Here is a 20509-nt window from a genome sequence, read left to right as displayed (position 1 = left end):
AAAAAGGGATATTATACTACGGCCTCTCTGTTTTTGAAGGAGATGAATGCCAGTCTCCAAATCTTCATGCATCTGAGTTCTCAAAAGCTTAGATTTGTGTCTCAACTGCTTCCAGTGAGTTGCCAAAGAGCCCCGGAGCCAAATTTCAGCCCTTGGTCTTTGGGTTACAGAGTGGGTCATTTCCCAAGGTCTCAGTGAAGCTCTGCTTTTCAATTTTCTTCTCATCATCAGTAAATCATCCTGTCCAAAAAGGCTTTGACTCACCTCTTTAATGCTAATTGTTTCCTTGTTCTAATCTCTTAATATCTCGGTAGGTCTCTGATGCTTGTAAGAATGTGTGTGTGTGTGTGTGTGTGTGTGTGTGTATGTGTGTGTGTTTCAGCTTTTTAAATTGTCTTCAACTGGGAGGCTTGGTTGGAATCATCTAGTATGCCAGTCCTGGAATCTGGAATATAGGCTAATATTCTAATGGGGAAAATAAACAAATAAACAAGTAAATATATATTGTGTCAGGTGGTAAAAAGTGTTATAGAGAAAAATAAGGCAGAATAAAGGATACAGGTAGACCAGGGAGGAGGGAAAGAGTACTCAAGAAAGATATTTCCAAAATGATAACATATGAGCAAATAAACTTGAAAAGTGAGAGAGGTATTTGTTCTAGGAAATCTGGGGTGTGTCTGGAACAGAATATGTACAAGGAGGCAGGCAACAAGAGATAAAAGTATGAGGTAAGAGATAAAAGTAAAAGTATGAGGTAGCTGAGGTCAAGGTCATGTAGGGCCTTGCAGGTCTTATTGCCTTTGGATTTTACTCTGAATGAGATAGGAGCCATTAAAAGTTTTGAGCAAAAGAGTAACTTGATTTTACCTGCAATTTAAATTACTGTTGCTTCTACGTGAAGAACAGACTGTAGTTGTGGGGAGTCCACCTGGGGAATTTTTGAAATAATTCAGGTGAGGTAGTGAAATACAGTGGAAGCCTAGACCAAGAAAATAGCAATGGAAGTGGTGAAAAGTGCCAGATTTTTGATAAATAGTATTTTCAAGGTAAAGCCAATAGGATTTACTGATGGAGGTGGAGTGTCAGAGGAAGACAGAAAATAAGGTTTTGGCAGCTAGAAAGACAGAGCTAGCATTTCCTGAGATGCAGGATGTCAGTGGAGAATCAGGAGTTTGATTTTGGACAGGTTAAGTTTGAGATTCTTACTAGATATTTAAGTCAAGATTTGAGTAGATGGTTGACCATGAGACCTCAATTTAAGAAAGAGGGCTAGAAATGTAAATTTGGGAATCATTGGTGTATAGATGCTTTCAAAGCTAAGAGACTGGGGATGGTATTACAGAGGGAATAAATAAAGAGTAAGAAATGAAAAGGTTTTAGGGCTACACCCTGAAATTTTTAACACTTAGCAGTCAGAAGACAAAGGGGAATTGACCAGCCAGTGGAATAGAAGGAGAACCAAGAGAAAGTGATGTCTCAAGCCAAATGAAGAAAGTGTTTCAAGAAGGAAGCATGGTCATCAGTTCTTAGAGGTACAAGTAAAGCCATGAAGTAAGCAACGTTCAGGTCATTGGGCTATTTCAGTAGAATAATGAGATTAATAAAGTGAAAATTGTTCTCTTTTTAAAAGAAATAACCTTTATCAAGCTTAACAGAAAAGGTGTTATTTATTATACCAACATGAGATTTACTAATTTTCCTCCAAGGCAGTTAATGTGAATTGCATTGATAAGGCAGTTGCTCAAACATGCTTTACTTATTTGGAATAATCTCATCATCAGTTAAATTAGGGCTTTTAGCACAAAAAAGAATGAAATAATGTCATTTGCAACAACATGGATGGACCTAGAGATTATCATACTAAGCAAAGTAAGTCAGAGAAAGACAAATACTGTATGATATCACTTATGTGTGGAATTTAAAATATGACACAAATGAACTTATTTATGAAACAGAAACCAACTCACAGATATAGAAAACAAACTTCTGGCTACCAAATGGGAAAGGGAGTAGGGGAGGGATAAACTAGGAGTTTGGGATTAGCAGATACAGACTACTATATATAAAATAGATAAACAACAAGGTCCTATTGTATAGCACAGGGAACTATATTTAATATCCTGTAATTTATATTACTATCCTATAATTTATTAATTTTTTCAACCATAATGGAAAAGAATATGAAAAAGAATATATATATATATATATTATATATATATATATAATATATATATATATATATATATATATATAACTTAATCACTTGCTATACACCAGACACTAACACAACACTGCAAATCAACTATATTTCAATTAAAAAAAAATTAGGGCTTTTAGTATCCTAGAGAGAGACATACCTTTATTTAAGAAAGAGAGGGCAAATTTTAGAAAAGTAAATCCAAGCAATAAATGGCATTTGACAATATTGGCATTAGAATGGCATTTGTTCTTTTGAGCAAAACCCAAGAAAAAGAATTCTAATAAAACTCTCTTGGCAGCAGTAAATAACAGCCTTGAATGGTGTCAACTCAACAGATAGGAGTGCCTCCCCACCCACACCACGAAAAATGCTCAATCGTTTGTCCTTTTATATTATTTGAAGTACTATTTCTTTGGCCTCAGAAATAGCTTTGTCTACTTTAATTTCTGAATTTTTTTCATATTCTCAAATTTCTCATATTTATCTGATATTCTCACATCTTGTGATATGAGAGTAGGTGAGTATTACATAACTTTTGAGCTCTTATACAAAAGTAACATTTGGAATCTTAAAAGAACACAAACAAGCTTTCATGTCTACAAATTCTCGAGCATTTTCATAAACCTTAAGTACTACAATTATTTCTAAATTGTGTATATCTCTATAATTAGTTCTTTCAAACTCTGGTTTAAACATAATTTATTTTCTTTTCTCCACAGAATTACATTTATTCTCTAAATGTCTATGGAGAATAAGAAATTCAATTTTCTTTCATCAAAATGACTTCTTGATTGTCTTTCCATTAAAATTTTTGTTTCAATAAGATATCAGGTAAGTTTAAACTATAAAAGATATTTAAAACTGGGAAGAGTTCCTTTTTCACGCACCCTTTATACCTTTTGTGGACACAGAAAATCTCTTGGTTTGAGGAAAAATGAGGTGAACTAGTAGCATGGATACAATATAACATAGTGGTTAAGAATGATAGTGTTGGACTCACACCTGGGTTTAAGTCCCAGGTCTTCTGCTACCTAATTTTATAACCTTGAGCAAGCCACTTAATCTTTCTTAACGTCATTCCTCATCTGCAAATGAGGATAATAATAACTGCCTCACGGGGTTATTATGATGATTTTATGAGATAATATAGGAAAAGCACTTAACACAGGGTAGGTACTGAATAAAAGATAAGTACTCATCATCATCATCATTATCACCACCACCATCATTAAAAGTGAACAATCTCCAAAGTCAAGTAGTCAAAAAAAAAAAAATCTAGAGTAAGCATGATCATCACCAAAGGTTGGAATTTGGTTTCACGAGGAAGGTATTTATTTATATTAAGGCTTTAATAATAAAACGCACTAAAGGGGAAAAGTCGGAATGATTCATTGCATTCCTTGTGCTGGAGGCCAGGTTTTTTTACATGCACATCTCAGTTAAGCCTGACAACAACCCCAGAAGGGAGTTTGTATATGCCCATTTTACAGATGAGGAAATTGAAGCTCAGAGGGGTAAAGTGATTTGGCCAAGATCATGCAGCTGTTAACTCGAAGAATCATGGCTAAACTTCAATTCATTTGACTACAAAGCCCTGCTTCAACTAAACTTCCATATTAGAGTTACTTTGGGGACTATCCAAACTGGACCACTCATCCTCATCCAGACTAGATCTGAATCAAAAGCATGAGTTTGTGGGTAGCACAGCCTTTAACAACTGTCAGCTCTTATTCTTTTATCCACAATCCAATGACACCAGAAGAACCCCAGAATTCAGAGGGCTAGTACCACACCTGCTGCCTGCATAGCCTGCCTCTGCCGGCTCTTCTCTGCCTGGAGTTGAAACATTTCAATACCCTGGACTGAGCAAATATGGTGGAACTGGGTCTGGGCTCATGGAACCTCCTGCAGTCCCATGAATGCCACCACGATAATTACCAGTCAGCTTTGGGTTGAAGAAGTTGCTTGATTCAGCAAGGCTGGCATTTCCCCTGCACAATTCTTTCCAGCTTGTTGGCAATGGTATCCAGGGGTGGCTGGAGAATTCTGATAACAGCTTGCTGGTTGGATTCCAGGAGAAGAGCTCAGATCCTGCTGAAGCCTCATCAGAAGGTGGAGAAACACTGACAAAAGGAAGTTACTGATGACCACTCTGGAAACTCTTGACTACCTCCATGATGCCCTCACAACTATTTATAAAGCATCACCTTGGAGCTGAGACACCGGAAAATGAAACAAATTCCATGAATGGAAATTAACAGTCAGGCTGTGACCCACTTAAGTAAGTAGTTATGCCTCTTGCCAAAGGCCTGCCAGAGAGCACATCCTGGATTTTAATGGCTTGGTGCCTTTGTTTTCATCACTTTTAGATGGAAATGACACAACTGTCTCCTAATCCCCTTGCACTACTGGGCCCTCTTCTTTCCTTACCTTCATTCTTGGTAGCTTTTTCCAACTATTTAACTACTTCATAAAACACAACAAGCAAAGAACTGGAAAAGGTGACTGGCTCAAATAATTGTGGATGTTGACATGTTAAAAGTTATACTTACCAGGCAATATAAAAGCCGTGAACCTTGAGTGAAGACATTGTATATTTCTATAAGTTGTGGGCAAAATTTGCCACTCTCAGGGTGATTTGTAAATGTTCTCCAAGGCCTTCCAAGTTAGGGATCCAATCAACTTCTCCAGTTGCATCTCCATTGTTATTTAATCCCTTGTCTAGCACTGTCCAACAGAAATATAATGGGAGTGGCTTATGTCATTTTAAAGTCTCTAGTAGCCATCCTAAAAAATTAACAGAAACAGGTAAAATCAATTTTAATAATATATTTTAACCCATTGCATCCAAAATATTTCAACATGTAATCAATGTAAAAAGTTCAAACTTGGAAGCAGGTAGTCTGCACAGTAGCTAAATCATTGGCTTTGGATTCTGAGAGACCCCGGTTCTAGTTCAGCTCTCCTAGTGACAGGAATTGCAACTTTGGAGAAGTCTCTTAAACTCTCTACACATCATCTGCATGATGGAGATAATAATAACTATCACCCAAGCTTGGTGAAAGAATTTACTTAGATAATGTGCAAAGCTCCTGCAAAATTCTCCATAAATGTTGGTGATTATACTTGCTATCGCTACTTTGCTGTTTTGATCATTCTAGTGCAGCCATTCCCATCTATTAAAATATTTAGAATGGCTTCTTCATGTGAGTGGAAATTTTCTTTATTGCCACAGCCAAACAAATGGCAATAGAAAATAGTATTTCTTCCAACTCCAAAGGGCTCCCTCCCAAAACAGCCACTTAGAAACAAGAGCTGCTGAAAAGTGATGGATGCCCTCCCTTCTCAGCCCATAGCAGGAACTGGCTTGTGCAGCAACATCAGCGTGAACTAAGAAGAGCCAAGCCCCAGACATGTCCTTTGCCAGGGGGCTCCCGGTGGAGTTCTTGCAGACTGTTCTACAGTGTGCTGTGGGTGAAATTCAATTCTAAGTTCTAGTTGTGTGACTAAAAGCCTAAAGGAGCAAAAAACTAAAAAACAAAAGCAAAAACAAAACAAAAACAACAGCAAAAAGCAAAACAAAAAAACAGCCTCGGGGGCTTCCCTGGTGGCGCAGTGGTTGAGAGTCCGCCTGCCGATGCAGGGGACACGGGTTCGTGCCCCGATCCCGGAAGATCCCACATGCCGCGGAGCGGCTGGGCCCGCGAGCCATGGCCGCGAAGCCTGTGTGTCCGGAGCCTGTGCTCCGCAACGGGAGAGGCCACAGCAGTGAGAGGCCCGCGTACAGCAAAAAAAAAAAAAAAAAAAAAAAAAACAGCCTCGGAGTCTTGCTTGCTTTGAAAGACTTGTTTGCTTCTGGCAACAAGAAATGTATGGCTCCAGGAGGGCCAAAGGGGCCAAGAGAGGCATTTCCATTTTGTAACTTTCTTACTAGCCAAACATAGAGGAGAGGTTTAAAATAAATGTACCTTCATGAGGAGTAAGAAACCATAGTAGAAAGAAAAAAAAAAGAAGCACACGGTTGATTGGCCATCTCTGCTCAGCAACACACATTTAGATTAGCAGTTCCCAACTTTGTTGGCACCAGGGACCGGTTTCGTGGAAGACAATTTTTCCATGGATGGGGTGGGGGTGTTCAGGCAGTAATGCCAGCGTTGGCTCGCCCGCCACTCACCTCCTGCTGTGCAGCCCGGTTCCTAACAGGCCATGGCCTGGTACCAGTCTGTGGCCTGGGGTTTGGGGACCTCTGATTTAGAGGTCTTGTCAGAAAATGGTATGTGCTCATAGGACCCACCTTCCTCGAAGTCACACCTTTACATGATAAGCTTATTCTGAAAACAGTATTGCTCATTTCCATGTGGGCTTAGCACTGCTATCACACTGGTCAGAGCACTTGGATAAACTTCATTGCTCAGGATCCTGGAACCTTGACTGATCAGGTGTCACCCAAGGAACTGGTGCACAAAATAGATAACTTAGAGGTCAAGAGACTGGCTTTGAGCCAGACAGACTCACCATTAGAATCTTGGCCCTGGTTGTAATTAGTTTGTGATTTTTTTTTCTTTTTGGCTGCGCCGTACAGCATGCAGGATCTTATCAATAGTTCCCCCACCAGGGATTGAACATGTGCCCCCTGGATTGAGAGCGCGGAGTCTTTTTTTTTTTTTTTAATTATTATTATTTTTTAAATTATTTATTTATTTATTTATTTGGCTACGTTGGGTCTTAGCTGCAGCACGCGGGCTCTTCATGGTAGTGCATGGGTTTCTCTCTAGTTGTGGTGCACAGGCTCCGGAGCGCACGGGCTCAGTAGTTGCAGAGCACGGGCTCAGTAGTTGCAGCACACGGGCTCTAGAGCACACAGGCTTAGTTCTCCTGCGGTATGTGGGATCCTAGTTCCCCGACCAGGGATCAAACCCGCACCCCCTGCATTGGAAGGCAGATTCTTAACCACTGGACCACCAGGGAAGTCCTTAGCTTGTGATCTTGACAAATTATTCTCTAAGCCTCAGTTTCTTCTTCTATAAACTACAGAATAAAAGATACCTACTTCATAGCCTATAAAGTGCTTAGCATAGTGCCTGGTACATGGTAAGATTTCAATGTTCAATGTTTTCCCATACAAGACTGGTGGGAGTATGTCTTACCAGTGTCCAGAAAATGAAACTAGGAAATTGACAAATGACAACAATCTATCCAATCCCCGAAAATTATACAACCAGAGAAGATTGCAGCAAGACCACATCCTGGCTCCACACAAAGTTCCTGAAGAAGAAAAACACCTATACTGAAGAAGCACAGTCTGGTAGAGCTGGAAGCGTCCTCAGAGACCATTTAGTCCAAGTGTTTATTTTCCAGATAAAGAAACAAAACCTCTGAGAGGTAAAGTAACTTACCACATGTCAAGAACTAGATGCAGGGTCGGAGTTCAAATCCAGGTTTTTTGATTTTTAATTCTGTGATAAGTTCAAGTGTTTTTTTTGGTTAAAACAACTCCTAAACTGGCAGGATATGAATCACCATTGTAAAAATCTCCTGTATTTCTAGTTCATCCCATTAACTATTCATGTGAGATTGTATAATTGTATCCCAAGACGCTCTTTCAATAGCAAACAGAGAGCAAGTGCTTATAAGAAGGCACCTTAGAAGGAAGTGTCCATTCTACCGACCCTGCAAGCCATCACCATCATGGCAAAAATAAATAAGCAATACAAAATGTAGACAGGGTTGGGATATAGCACCCCTGAACAGAGGGCTTGATGATCAATGGTCCCTCAAAAAGCAAGTATCTTTATGCTCATTACAGTCCAAAAAAACACCAACTCATTTTCTGCAAGGCTTCTCCAAGGCTCTATGAAAATCAGACAGCTATATCTGTGGATGATCTCAGTGCTATTGTCTGGGCTGTGAAAAGTGGGAAAGTTGTTTATTGCCATCCTCAGTGCCTGGCCTCTGTTGGCTCTCTGTCAATATTCACAAGTGAATGAAGGAAAGATCCATCCTAATGGCATAACCATGGATCTTCACCAGTGTCATAGGGATAATGTATTTTAAGTATCTTCAATCATTTCCTCAGTGACTTCTGAGTAATCCAGGTGTTATTTTCTTTCTTTCCTATGCATCCATCTGCCTTAAAGATAGGTCAAGGGTCATATTGTCCTAGGGAAGGAGGAGGTCAGTACCATACCAACAAAAGTGTTTTTAAAAATTTAATAGCGATAAAGACTTGAAAGGCAAATGTTGCAGAGAGAAAAAAAATTTATAAATTCTAAAATCTCCTTTTTAAATAAGAAACAATGCTTATATGTCTGAAAATACATAGTTTTTCTCTAAGCTGTGGGTAGAGTGGACTCAGATGTAACCCAAGGAAAGTTCCTATAAGACAGGAATAGAAAATAAATTTCTTAAACCAAAAGAAGAAGAAAAGATAGGCGAGAGGTCAGATACTAGGGCCCTGGCTTCCCCTGCCCACCTTTGCTTCAAATTGGCACCTTAAAGCCTGCGCGAAAGAAAACTCCAGAAAGTTTGGGAGAAGGAAAGCCAGAGGCCCTTGTGCCCCACTCTGAATTCTGGGATTTGGAAGGAGATTGTCTGACAGAGTACACCGTGTCGACAGGGGGTATGACAGCAGCACAGAGGAAGACAAAAGAGAAGTTATACAAAATAAAGGAGCTATACTTGTTGCACTGCTCAGTGTTTATTTTGTTAAATTTTAACCCCAGTTCACAAGTAGGTCCGCTTAGGTTTGACTGGTTTCAGGAGTGCCCCTGAGGCCCAGGTTTAGAGTCTGTGGACTGTGGGAAGGATTGTTGTAGATTGACACTTCCTTCTGTTCCTGATGGACAAGACTCTGCCCAGAATGGACTGTCCCACAGTAGAATTAGTCAGCCTGTTCTTCTTTTGCTCTTGGTGTTACCACGTTCACCTCCCTTTTGCAGCAGCATTGGATAATCATAGGCAGATAGACCTGGGTGCTCAGCCTGGCCCTACCAGTTAGTTGTTAGCTGTCTGACCTTGGGCAACTTTCTCTGAACCCCCAATTTTTATTATAATAAAATAACAAAATCATCATGAATAATTATAACACTTCCGGGTTTACTAAGTGAAAAGCCCTTTACAAAGCATATAATATACATTTTCTCATTTAATTCTCACATTCACCATGTGTGAGGTAGGTACTATGTTTAGCCTCACGTTACAAAAAAGAAAACCTGCCCAAAGCTGCACAGCTAATAAGCAGCTGTAGGAATTCAATCTGGGTCTGGCTGACTACAGAGCTTGGGGGTTATATAGGAGGACCCCATGATAGGGCAGATGTCCCAAGCACCTCAAAGCATAAGGACTCCTTCTATGTAATTTCCCTGCTAGTCTGTGTCAGTAGTTGGTCCTGAATAAGATCAGCATTGATCCTTGTGTGATCTACGTAACTCTTTTCTGTGTGTGTATACAACTTTTAAACAAGTCCCACATTTATTCTGACAAAAATATTTGGATATGTATCTATGACTTATCACTTTCCATTAGGCTCCATATTGGGGCTGAGGTCACATCACTGCAAGCTCCCCTAGATCTAGAGACAGATGCCTGCCTGCTGGTGAATGCGTGCAGCAGCGTACCTTAAGCCCATGACATCCCTGGCGGTTTCCCAGCTGCTGAAATTAGCCTGCAGGATCTTTGCAGGCAAAGGTGTATTTCAGGACAGCAGTATGGCAAGTGATCAGGACACAGACCCTCCCATCCTCTAACGTCCAAATAGCCCATGCTGCTGCTTGACACTATTGCATAGGTGGCCTGTATAGAATGCAAGCATCTATTTATTTGCTAAATCAACAAATATTCATGCAATACAATTCAGGAACTGAATGATAATGACCTTCTTTTAATACATCTAAATGATAACAAAACAAATTATCTTCTTCATAGGACTGTACCACATTTTAGTTAGCAAATTCATTTATTGTCAATGATTTCAGTACCTGCTAAATTCTTCTGTGGGAATCATTTAGAGTTACTGGTAATGATGCTTCTTAACGAATTACTATGAGCAAAGGTATGACTCAATAGCCCAGAATGGAAAGAACTTTCTTATCTACCTTGGGAATATTCAAAACAGAAGAAAACTTAGAATGTATTTGTTCCACACCACAAACCACCCTGTGGCATAATTTACAAATCAGGAAGTAGGCTCAGAGAGTCAATATCATTTTCAATGTCACTCAGTAGGTTAGAGGTACAGCCAGGGTTCCTGTCTTCCTGGGCAGCAAAATTATGTCACTTCATCACACTGCACGACTGCAGCAGTAACTGTGAACAAGTAACTCACTACTCCACACTTGGGGAAATGGAACTTAGAAGTTATTACTCAGGGTATATTCACAGAAAGAATTCAATTTATTGAATAGAAAGTAGAGATGTGCTAGGAATCCAAATTCAAGAGGAATTTATTGAACCTTCAACATGCCAGATACCCAGAATCTCATTCGACTGTACCACAGTTCATGAGATTGATATAACTGTCCCACTTCAAAGCAGAGGAAATGGGCTTAGAGAGGGCATGAAGTGACCCAGTTCACACAGTAAGTAATGGACTTTGTGACTCCAGCCCAGGTCCTTTTTACTGCCTCACAGTAACAGTTTATTAAAGCTTCCATAAGCACTCCCAAGGGGGAGAACTCAGGAGCTCCTTGGCTCTATAAATGTCCAGATACTACATCATGCAATATTTCCACTACCCCTTTAAGGTAAAGGCACAGCATTCAGCTCATGGCCCTTACCATTGAGGAATTATTCTTCCTTCTTGTTGATGAACTAAAATTATTCAGAAAGCTCTCGGATAAAGTGTGACTGCTGGTACGAAATATAATGATAGGTGGAATAATAGTAAATTACAAACTCAACCATCTTCCCTACTGTTCCAGCTTAGAAAGTTTATTACCACACCGATAAATCCTCTAACTAGCTCAGAAAAAATATAAACATCAACTACTGCATTTTACCCATATTGATAGCTGGTCTCATGCCAAATGGGTTTGCAATTTAGTGTGCAATAGTAAAACCTCTAAATCTACCATCTTTGGCTTGCATTTGATTCCCCTCAAATGTGCAAAGTCTCCACCATTCATTCCCATGCCAGCTGGGAATTTGTAACTTTTTACGAATCTCCCCTGCCTCTTACAGATCAGCTTCTTTTTTTGCATTTATTGTATCAGGTTGTTATGTATGCTGGAAACCTTTAAATATTTCAAGTTGTAATTTAGCAAACTATAGAGAAGCCAGAAATAGAAGTTTGGATTTAAAAAATTTTTTCTTATAAGGAAGAGTTAGAAATGCACTAACCCAAAGAGGAAAAGACTGAATCTCCTGCACAAATTTGGGGACCTGCTGGATATACTGTTCTTCCGAGGTGAACCCTGTTACCCATAGCATGTAGCAGCAAAGGGCATATCATAGATATTGCCCCGTTGTCCCTCCTTCAAAGTTTCTCCTGCCAGAGCCAATGCCCTTCTCTTCTGCTTTTTCTTCCTAACTTCGCATTCCCTCTGCACCTCCACTGCAGTACAGCTATGGCCGTACCCCCAGCCACTGGTACAGCTCTTACCATGAAAACCAATGACCTTCCAGCTGCTGAATCTATTGGACATCCTTCAGTCCTTATCATACTTGACATTTAGGCCACACTGTCTATTGTTTCCTCCTTCTTAAAACTCTCTTCTTGGGTTTCCCTGGTGGCTCAGTGGTTAAGAATCCGCCTGCCAATGCAGGAGACACAGGTTCGAGCCCTGCTCCGGGAAGATCCCACATGCCGCAGAGCAACTAAGCCCATGAGCCACAACTACTGAGCCTGCACTCTGGAGCCTGTGAGCCACAACTACTGAGCCCACGCACCTAGAGCCCGTGCTCCACAACAAGAGAAGCCACCACAATGAGAAGCCTGCACGCTGCAAGGAAGAGTAGCCCCCACTCGCCACAACTAGAGAAAGCCCGCGTGCAGCAACTAAGACACAACGCAGCCAAAAATAAATAAATTTATTTAAAAAAGAACCTCTCTTCTTTAGGTCAATAATTATTATTATTGTCATTATTGTTACTATAAATTTGCATCAGTAGAGTGCTTACAATATATAAGGTGGTGTGTTAAACACTTTACATGCATTCTGTCCTTGAATACTCATAAGCCCATGGGGTAGATGTTATTATTATTCCTATGTTAAGATGAAGAAATTGAGTCACTTGTCTTAGGTGACACAGCTAGTAAATGACAGAGCCTGATTTTGAACCCAGGTTTTCCTAATTCCAGAACCCATGTTCATAAGCATTATGGTACATTGCCTCATAAGGTTTTCAAGAGAGTAAATATATGGAGACCTCAGTGCCATTAAAGCTAGCTCTAGATTGCAATTAGTTTTTCCGTTTTTGAGCTGGAGCAATGTTAAGAAAATAAAATCTTTTTTTGTGAAAAAAAACTAGATAAACCTGTATCAAAAATGATAAAACGTGAGAGTAAATATAGACTGTAAAGGTAACATCAAATGAATTCTAGTCTTTTAGAAACAAATTAAAGTAAAATGGAAAAGAGTTTGATTATCTGCAAGATTTTCCCCCACATCTTGTTTAAAATGGTATTTGGTGTGCTGTCTATGGCAGACTCTGGAGATGTCTGCCCACACCCCCTGCCCCATGATCCCTGCCTCTTGGTGTTCACACCTTGGATAATTCTCTCCCATTGAGTGTGGGCAGGACCTGTGACCTGCTTCTAACCAATGGAATATACCACACATGATGGGATGACAGTTCCATGACTAGATTACATTTTATGAGACCCCATCTTGCTAGCACACTTTTTCTAGAGATTCTATCTGCTGGCTTCGTGAAGTAAGTGGCCATGGTAGGGAAACCCATGGGGAAACTGAGGGTGACCACTTGGAATAGCCAACAAGAAACTGGAGCCCTCAGTCCTACAACTACAAGGAAATTAATTCTGCCCCAAATTTGAGTGAGCTTGGGCAGATTCTTCCCTAAGCAAGCCCCCAGATGAGAATGCAGCCCAGATGATGCCTTGATTGTAGCCTGAGCAGAAGACACAACTAAGTCAAGCTCTGACTCACAGAAGCAGTGAGATAATAAATGTATATGGTTTTAAGCTGCCACCGTTGTGGTAATTTGACATGCAGCAATGGATAACTAATACACAGCCTCACTCATGGCTTTTCCCAAAATTCCACAAAAATTATTATGAAACGACAAACAAAAAACTGGAAGAAAAATATAACAAGACTGAATGTCAATTTATTCAGAATCTTGAAGAGACTGTGTCTAACTACAAAGCCAATGAAATTAGGTTGAAAAGAATCTGTTCTGTATCAATTGTTCTATGCACTAAAAGAACAGTAATTGTTATCTATTCCTGCATAATAAATCACCACACATATTGTATGATTCCATTTATATGAAATGTCCAGAATAGACAAATCCATAAAGACAGAAAGTAAATTAGTGATTTTCAGGGGATGACAGGGGGGAAGAATTAGGAGGTACAGGATTTATTTTGGGGGTGATGAAAGTATTCTGGAATTAGGTAGTGGTGATGGGTGCACTTCATGAATATACTATTAAAAACCACTGAATTATACACTTTAAAATTGTGAAAATGTAAATTGTATATAATATTAATTTTATCCCAATAAAAAATTAATAAAAATAAATAAAATAAACATTTATTGTTTCTCAAAGATTCTGTGGGTCAAGAATTTGAGAGTGAAAAAAAAAGAATAACATACAAAAATTAACCATAAGGAAGAGAAAGGCTTTGTAGTATAAACACCAGGTCATGAAGAGATGTGACAAACAATAAAATATATATGTCTATCCGTTTAAAAAAATAAGAAAAAGAATTTGAGAGTGGATTGGCTGTGAGATTCTGACTTGGGGTCTCTCATAAGTGGTCAATATGTCAGCCTGGGGCTACAGTCATCTGAAGTAGCCTAGACTCAACTGGACTAGAGCTAGAGAATTTTCTTCAAAAGTAGTTCACTCACTTGGTTATCAGATTGGTGCTGGTTGTTGGTGGGAGGCCTAAGTTCCTCTCAATGTGGGTTTTTTTCACAAGGCTGCATGAGTATACTCATAACTCAGCAGCTGGCTTTCCCCAGAAAAAGTGTACACAGCAGAAACTAACAAAACCTTGTAAAGTAATTATACTCCAATAAAGATGTTAAAAAAAAAAAAAAAGACAGCAAGGCAGAAGATGCCACATCCTTTATTTCCTGCCTCAGAACACACGTCCTACACTTTTGCAGAAAGTAAGAGGCTTTGTTTAGATTCTTACCACTTTTCTTTCCCTGTTAGGAAAGCCAAAGTCTTTACCAACTAGAATACTGAGAATACACCCATCTATTGTAGGAATTATATATATATATCCAGAATATTATTCTCTATCACCTGTTTATTCTACTTTTTCTACATTGTCAGCAACTATAACTCCCATGAACCGTGTAAACATGAAGAAGTGGGGAATGGAAGAGGTTAATGGCCCCTTTTGTGAGTAAGATTTCCACACACATTGTTCAAAATGCATTGGTTAATTGAAAACCAAAACCAAAACCCAAAGTGTAAAAAAGGAGACATTTTGGCCAACTTCTGCAAGCTTCTGATGATTTCAGGCTCCTCCACGAAATAATGCTTTGTTTCAACCTGGTGATTGCCTCTATCCTTGGAATTATTAGGAAAATTTGATGAGGAATAAGATCTATGATTCATGTGAGTCTGCTTTGACTTTTGTGTTAGTACAAAGATTGAAAGGGTAAACCATGTTCCAGACAAGCCTAATAACAATAATAATATCACTTACTATGGGTCAGGTATTGTGCTATGCATTTCACATCCGCGATTTCATTGAATCCTAACAACAAACCTAAGCAGTAAAGTGCTGTCATTATCCCACTTTATGTTGAGGAAACTGAGGCTAGAGAGAGTCATTTGACAAAGGTCTCAATTCAAGAGCAGAGCTGAGATTCAACCTATGCTATTTGATTTCCAAGCTTGAGTCCTTAACCAGTATGCTTCTTGCCTCCTTTTTTTAAAAAAAAGATGCATGCATAGACATATTCTGAAAAAAGTTTAGAATTATATGGATATAGAAAAAACCTTACAGGTATTTAGTAAAACAAACATGTTGTACATAATGGAACCAAAACCAGGCTGGTGTCCCCCGTCTCTTTTGCAACACTAAGGGCCAGAACACAATGGAATAACATCTTCAGAGTTTTTAGGACAGAAATGCTCCAACCCAGATTTTAAAAATTCACTCAAATAGATGTGAAGGCAATCAAAAGACAATTCATGTCTGTGAGGGACTAAAAGATTTTACTTACCTATCCTCCTAAAAACAAGCAAGCAAACAATAACCTTTAAGATTAAGAGGTGAGTCAAGATTAAAGGGAAAAATAAAAGAATTAGCAACAGCATTGAAAACATTTTGAGATAAATCTAAAGAATTGTAAACTTCACTACAAAATGGAATATGCTTGTTAAATTGTAATCCTGGAAGAAAAAAGAATGCATAATATAAAAACAATTTCATTAAACTCCAGATTACATGAACAAAAACTAGAAATGGAGATGAGAAAAGGAAGTAAGTGTTAATTCTTCATTCATATATAGAAGAAAATCTGAAAATACCATTTCATTTCTTTTTTTTTTTTTTTTTTGCGGTATGCGGGCCTCTCACTGTTGTGGCCTCCCCCGTTGCGGAGCACAGGCTCCGGACGCGCAGGCTCAGCGGCCATGGCTCAAGGGCCCAGCCGCTCCGCGGCATATGGGATCCTCCCAGACCGGGGCACGAACCCGTATCCCCTGCATCGGCAGGCGGACTCTCAACCACTTGCGCCACCAGGGAGGCCCTCCATTTCATTTCTTACTTTGATAATTAGAAAAAATATAGGTTAATGCTGTTTTTGAAAAAATTAAAGGAGAGCTATTAGTGATCTTCAAAAACAGAAGATAATAAAAGGAAAGTATAAATGACAAAAGACCATAAATATGTACATGTTAACTAATTTCCCTATGACTCATTCCCTCATCTATAAATGGGACTAATAATACCTATCTGAGGAGTTGCGAAAATCAAAACGGCTAATGTATATAAAGCATTTAGAATAATGTCTGGGTATTGTAAGTACTATATAATATTAGTTGTATTATAGTATTATACCGTATTTTAAAATATTTTATAGTAATACAGTGTTACCATATTAAAAGTCCTCTACAGTAAGCAGATATTAATTTTTAAATTGAAAGAAAAAATAAATGTTACTTAAAAAAAATTAGACAACAAGTTTTAGGGCAAATTTTCCTTTCCTTCTTCCCCTTTACTATACAAAAATAATCAACTTTAAACACTATATATGTTAATGTAGTGGCCTAAAATTTGGGTGTGGATTTTAAAAGAATCCTCTCCCATTGCAATTGCAAACCCTCCATTTACTTCTTCAATGTTTTTACATTGCCCTTGGTTAGAGTCCATTTTTCTTCTTCAAATTGCTCCCAAGGGATTAAAGGCAACAAATGTGACCTTGCTAACTCCCAGAATTATAAAATATGCGTTAGTAATTCTGACACTTTGGCATTATGTTAGGGTTCCTCCCCACAAAATGTGCCATGTCCTAACATCAACATTACTCAAAGAGGGTCTGAAGATTGTAGTCCAGGAACTCACATTGTAGGGTAATTATAAATACTTGGTCAGTTTGACAGCAATAATCATGACATAATTATTGTATTTTCCACACATTTCTTTGTCAGATTAGGTCCACAGAAATAAAGTAGGGTAACGTTCAGACAATATGAATACAAATGTGTGTGTACCTACACTCCACCGTACCCAGTTAGGACCTTCGGATGGAGACAATGAATACCTGCAATGTGAATCCAATCACATCCTCTCTTCTGGCTGTGTTGCACACTTGGAGTTTTAGTTTCCAAAGGATATAGAAGGAGAAACAATGGGGCAGGTGTGGGACAGTTTACACAACTCTGCCTATCACAGAAAACAGCCCCTTTGCAGAGAGGGGTAGCCACCTGTTTCCCTAGTAAAGACATCTCAGATTTATGGGGAAAGAGAATAAGGGGCAATCAAAGCCATTTTGTAACTTTATTCCTGGGGGAACATGCATCAGTGTTTCTGTTCACGGAAATTCTCTCTAGCAGAAAGTCCCACTAGACCACAGCATATGGTCTTTTCATTATTTTCTGGTGGTGTCTTTTTTGTGCCTTTTCTTAGGCATTTTATTGGAAAGCTTTGGGAGGGCATATCAAGTACTACTAACATGGAATCATGGAAACTCATGACTTCATTTTAAAACCTTTTTTCATGGGGCTAAAACTTTAAAAGACACAAACTAACTTTAAAATTGTGGTTTAGGAGACTTCCCTGGTGGCGCAGTGGTTAAGAATCCACCTGCCAATACAGGGGACACAGTTTCGATCCCTGGTCCGGGAAGATCCCACATGCCACGGAGCAACTAAGCCCATGCGCCACAACTACTGAGCCCACGGGCCACAACTACTGAAGCCCGCACACCCTAGAGCCCGTGCTCTGCAACAAGAGAAGCCACCGCAATGAGAACCCTGCACACCACAACGAAGAGTAGCCCCCGCTCGCCGCAACTAGAGAAAGCCCGTGCAGCAACGAAGACCCAATGCAGCCAAATAAATAAATAACTGTAAAAAAATAAAATAAAATTGCAGTTTGGAATTATACCTCCCTTTTGGTTCTAAGCTTCAGCTTAGCTCTAATATCCTGGAATTAGAGAATTATGCTAACATCCATGTACCCTCCATGCCTTTAGTGATTTTATTGATTTTTTAAAAACATTTTCTCTCAGTCATTATCTTTTCACATTGAATCCCAAGCTTTTCAACTTTGTTCTCCTTCACCAACACCCTACTGCCTGTGATCACAAATGCACTTCTTCCCAGGATCTTCATATGTGGGTGCACTCGGGGGGCTAATAATTGGGTGCTCAAAGAGATATTCTAAAATATTAGTTCAAAGTTTATTTAATGGCTGCAGGAAGAAAGTGGCTTCTATTAATAAAACCACTTGCTTTATATTAATATACCACTCAATTATATTAAAATGTAACACCATCAAAAAATATTGAGGTGTAGCAGCTGACAAAATATTAATGTCTGATTATTCACAGCCTCTCCCACTTCCTCTTCTAAGGAGGGTGGATTTGACTTGCTGGATTGGCGGCCAGGCTCTCCTTTGCTCTGCAGCACCTGAGAAACAGGCACAGTGGAGGAAAAAAAACGTAAAGGAACCAGAGAGAGTTGGTTATTCTCTATAATAAAGGGCTCAAGAAGAAAGAGAAGGAGAGAGGAAGACCAGTCACATGGTTGGTATTAAAAGGAGTCTGAGGGAGAAAATAAAGAGGAATCATTCACTTCAGAAGCCACTGACAGGGTGTGTGTGGTATGTGTGCGCCTGTGTCTACATAAAGGAGACAAGGAGATAGAAGAATGTTCTCTCTTGGAATTTTACTATTTATTAAGGATATTCTCCCACCTTAGCATTTTGTCAAAAGATACTGTAAAAAGATGAAGTGCTTCCGATTATATTGTCCTAACCCTGGAATGTATTTTTTCACTCAATAACCCCACAGGGTGATAAGTCTAGGTGGAGCTCCAGATATGTGAGGTTACAAAGACAAGGCGCTTACTAGATATACTAACCATAAAGAACAACTTAATGTCTTTGGAATTGCCCTCATCTCACTGTTTTTCCATTTCTTATGATTAGATAGCCATTTGCCACTTGATTTTCACTAATAAGAGCAATAAATGATAACTTATGTAAATAAAGATACAGTTCAAAATATATTTAAAAACTTGTTTTTTCAGTTTTCTAATAGTAAAATATTTCCTAATTTTTTAGTAATTCTTTTTTTCTCTGTAGATTTCCTTTGTGACTTTTCAAAACCAGACAGTTTCTTGAGAGTTATATTTTAAATTTATATATTTTCAAGGCAAGTTTACAATTTTTAGGTAATAAAATAAATGACCTATTCCAAATAAATAGCACCATGCCATGTGTCACGGGTTGAATTGTGTTCCCCCAAAAGATATGCTGAAGTCCTAACCTCCAAGGCCTCAGAATATGACCTTATTTGGAAAGAGGTTCTTTTCAGAAGCAATTGAGTTAAAATAGGTCATTAGACTGGGCCCTAATCCAGTATGACTGGTGTCCTTATTAAAAAGGCAAATTTGGACACAGAGAAAGATTTGCACTGAGGGAAGATTGTGAACAGACATGGAGAATGACAGAGGATTGGAGTTCTGCAGCCGGACACCAAGGTACATCCGGGGCTACCAGAAGCTGGAAGAGGTGAAAGAGAATCCTTACCCTACAGGTTTTAGAGGGAGTAGGGCCTTGCTGACACCTCAATTTCAGACTTGTAGTGTCCAGAACTGTGAGACAATAAATTCCTGTTGTTCTAAACCACCCAGTTTGTGGTACTTTTTTATGGCAACCCTCGGAAATAAATAAATCATGTATTAAACAGTCTTAGCATTTTGGTCGACTACGGTGACTGTCACGAGGGAACTATGGGCTGGATGTTCCTAGGATTGCTGTGGTCTCTCAGTGCACCAGGTAATTTGCAGTCACTCACTGTGAAAGTACTTGGCAGGTCAGTGTCTTCTCTGTAGGGAGCTTTTTCTTTTCTCTTCTTTTTTCTTTCTTCTTTCCTTTTCCCCTCCTTTCCTCCCTCCCTCCCTCCCTCCCTTCCTTCCTTCTTTTTTAGGTTCAACTTGATTATGCACTCTCCCTCAGCAAGAGTGGATCAATGTGCATTTTTCTAGTTATGTAAGGAGTTGCTTATGGAAATCTGAATTAATAGGGACCACATTTTCAATGCCTTCTAACTTAATTTTAGCATTTCAGCCCGAAGCCTGTTTAGCCTCCTGGCTCATTGTCAACCACTTAACATGGCTTTTGGTTCACCCCATCCCCTCATCTCAACTCTGGGGCAGGGCTCAGGAATAGGGTGAAAATGTCCATTCTTACCAATTTTTTGTTAAATTGAAATTTTAATTGTTTCAATTATACCCAAGCAAAATGTTCCTGGATATATCACAATGGCTAAGTCAGAATAACTTGATCACTATGTCAAACACCTGCCCCAAACTAGTAGTGTAACAGCAAGATAGCAACACGTGTCCAGAGACACAGGAAGTGATCCAGCTTCCACCTCTACTACGTCTGCTGCCTGAAGGTTGGGAGAAAAACAACATTTTGTGAGATGCCTT

Source organism: Mesoplodon densirostris, chromosome 6 (genome assembly GCF_025265405.1).
Source record: "Mesoplodon densirostris isolate mMesDen1 chromosome 6, mMesDen1 primary haplotype, whole genome shotgun sequence".
In the NCBI taxonomy this organism is placed as follows: Eukaryota; Metazoa; Chordata; class Mammalia; order Artiodactyla; family Ziphiidae; genus Mesoplodon; species Mesoplodon densirostris.
The sequence above is the reverse complement of the archived record's forward strand: the minus strand, read 5'-3'. Positions refer to the sequence as shown.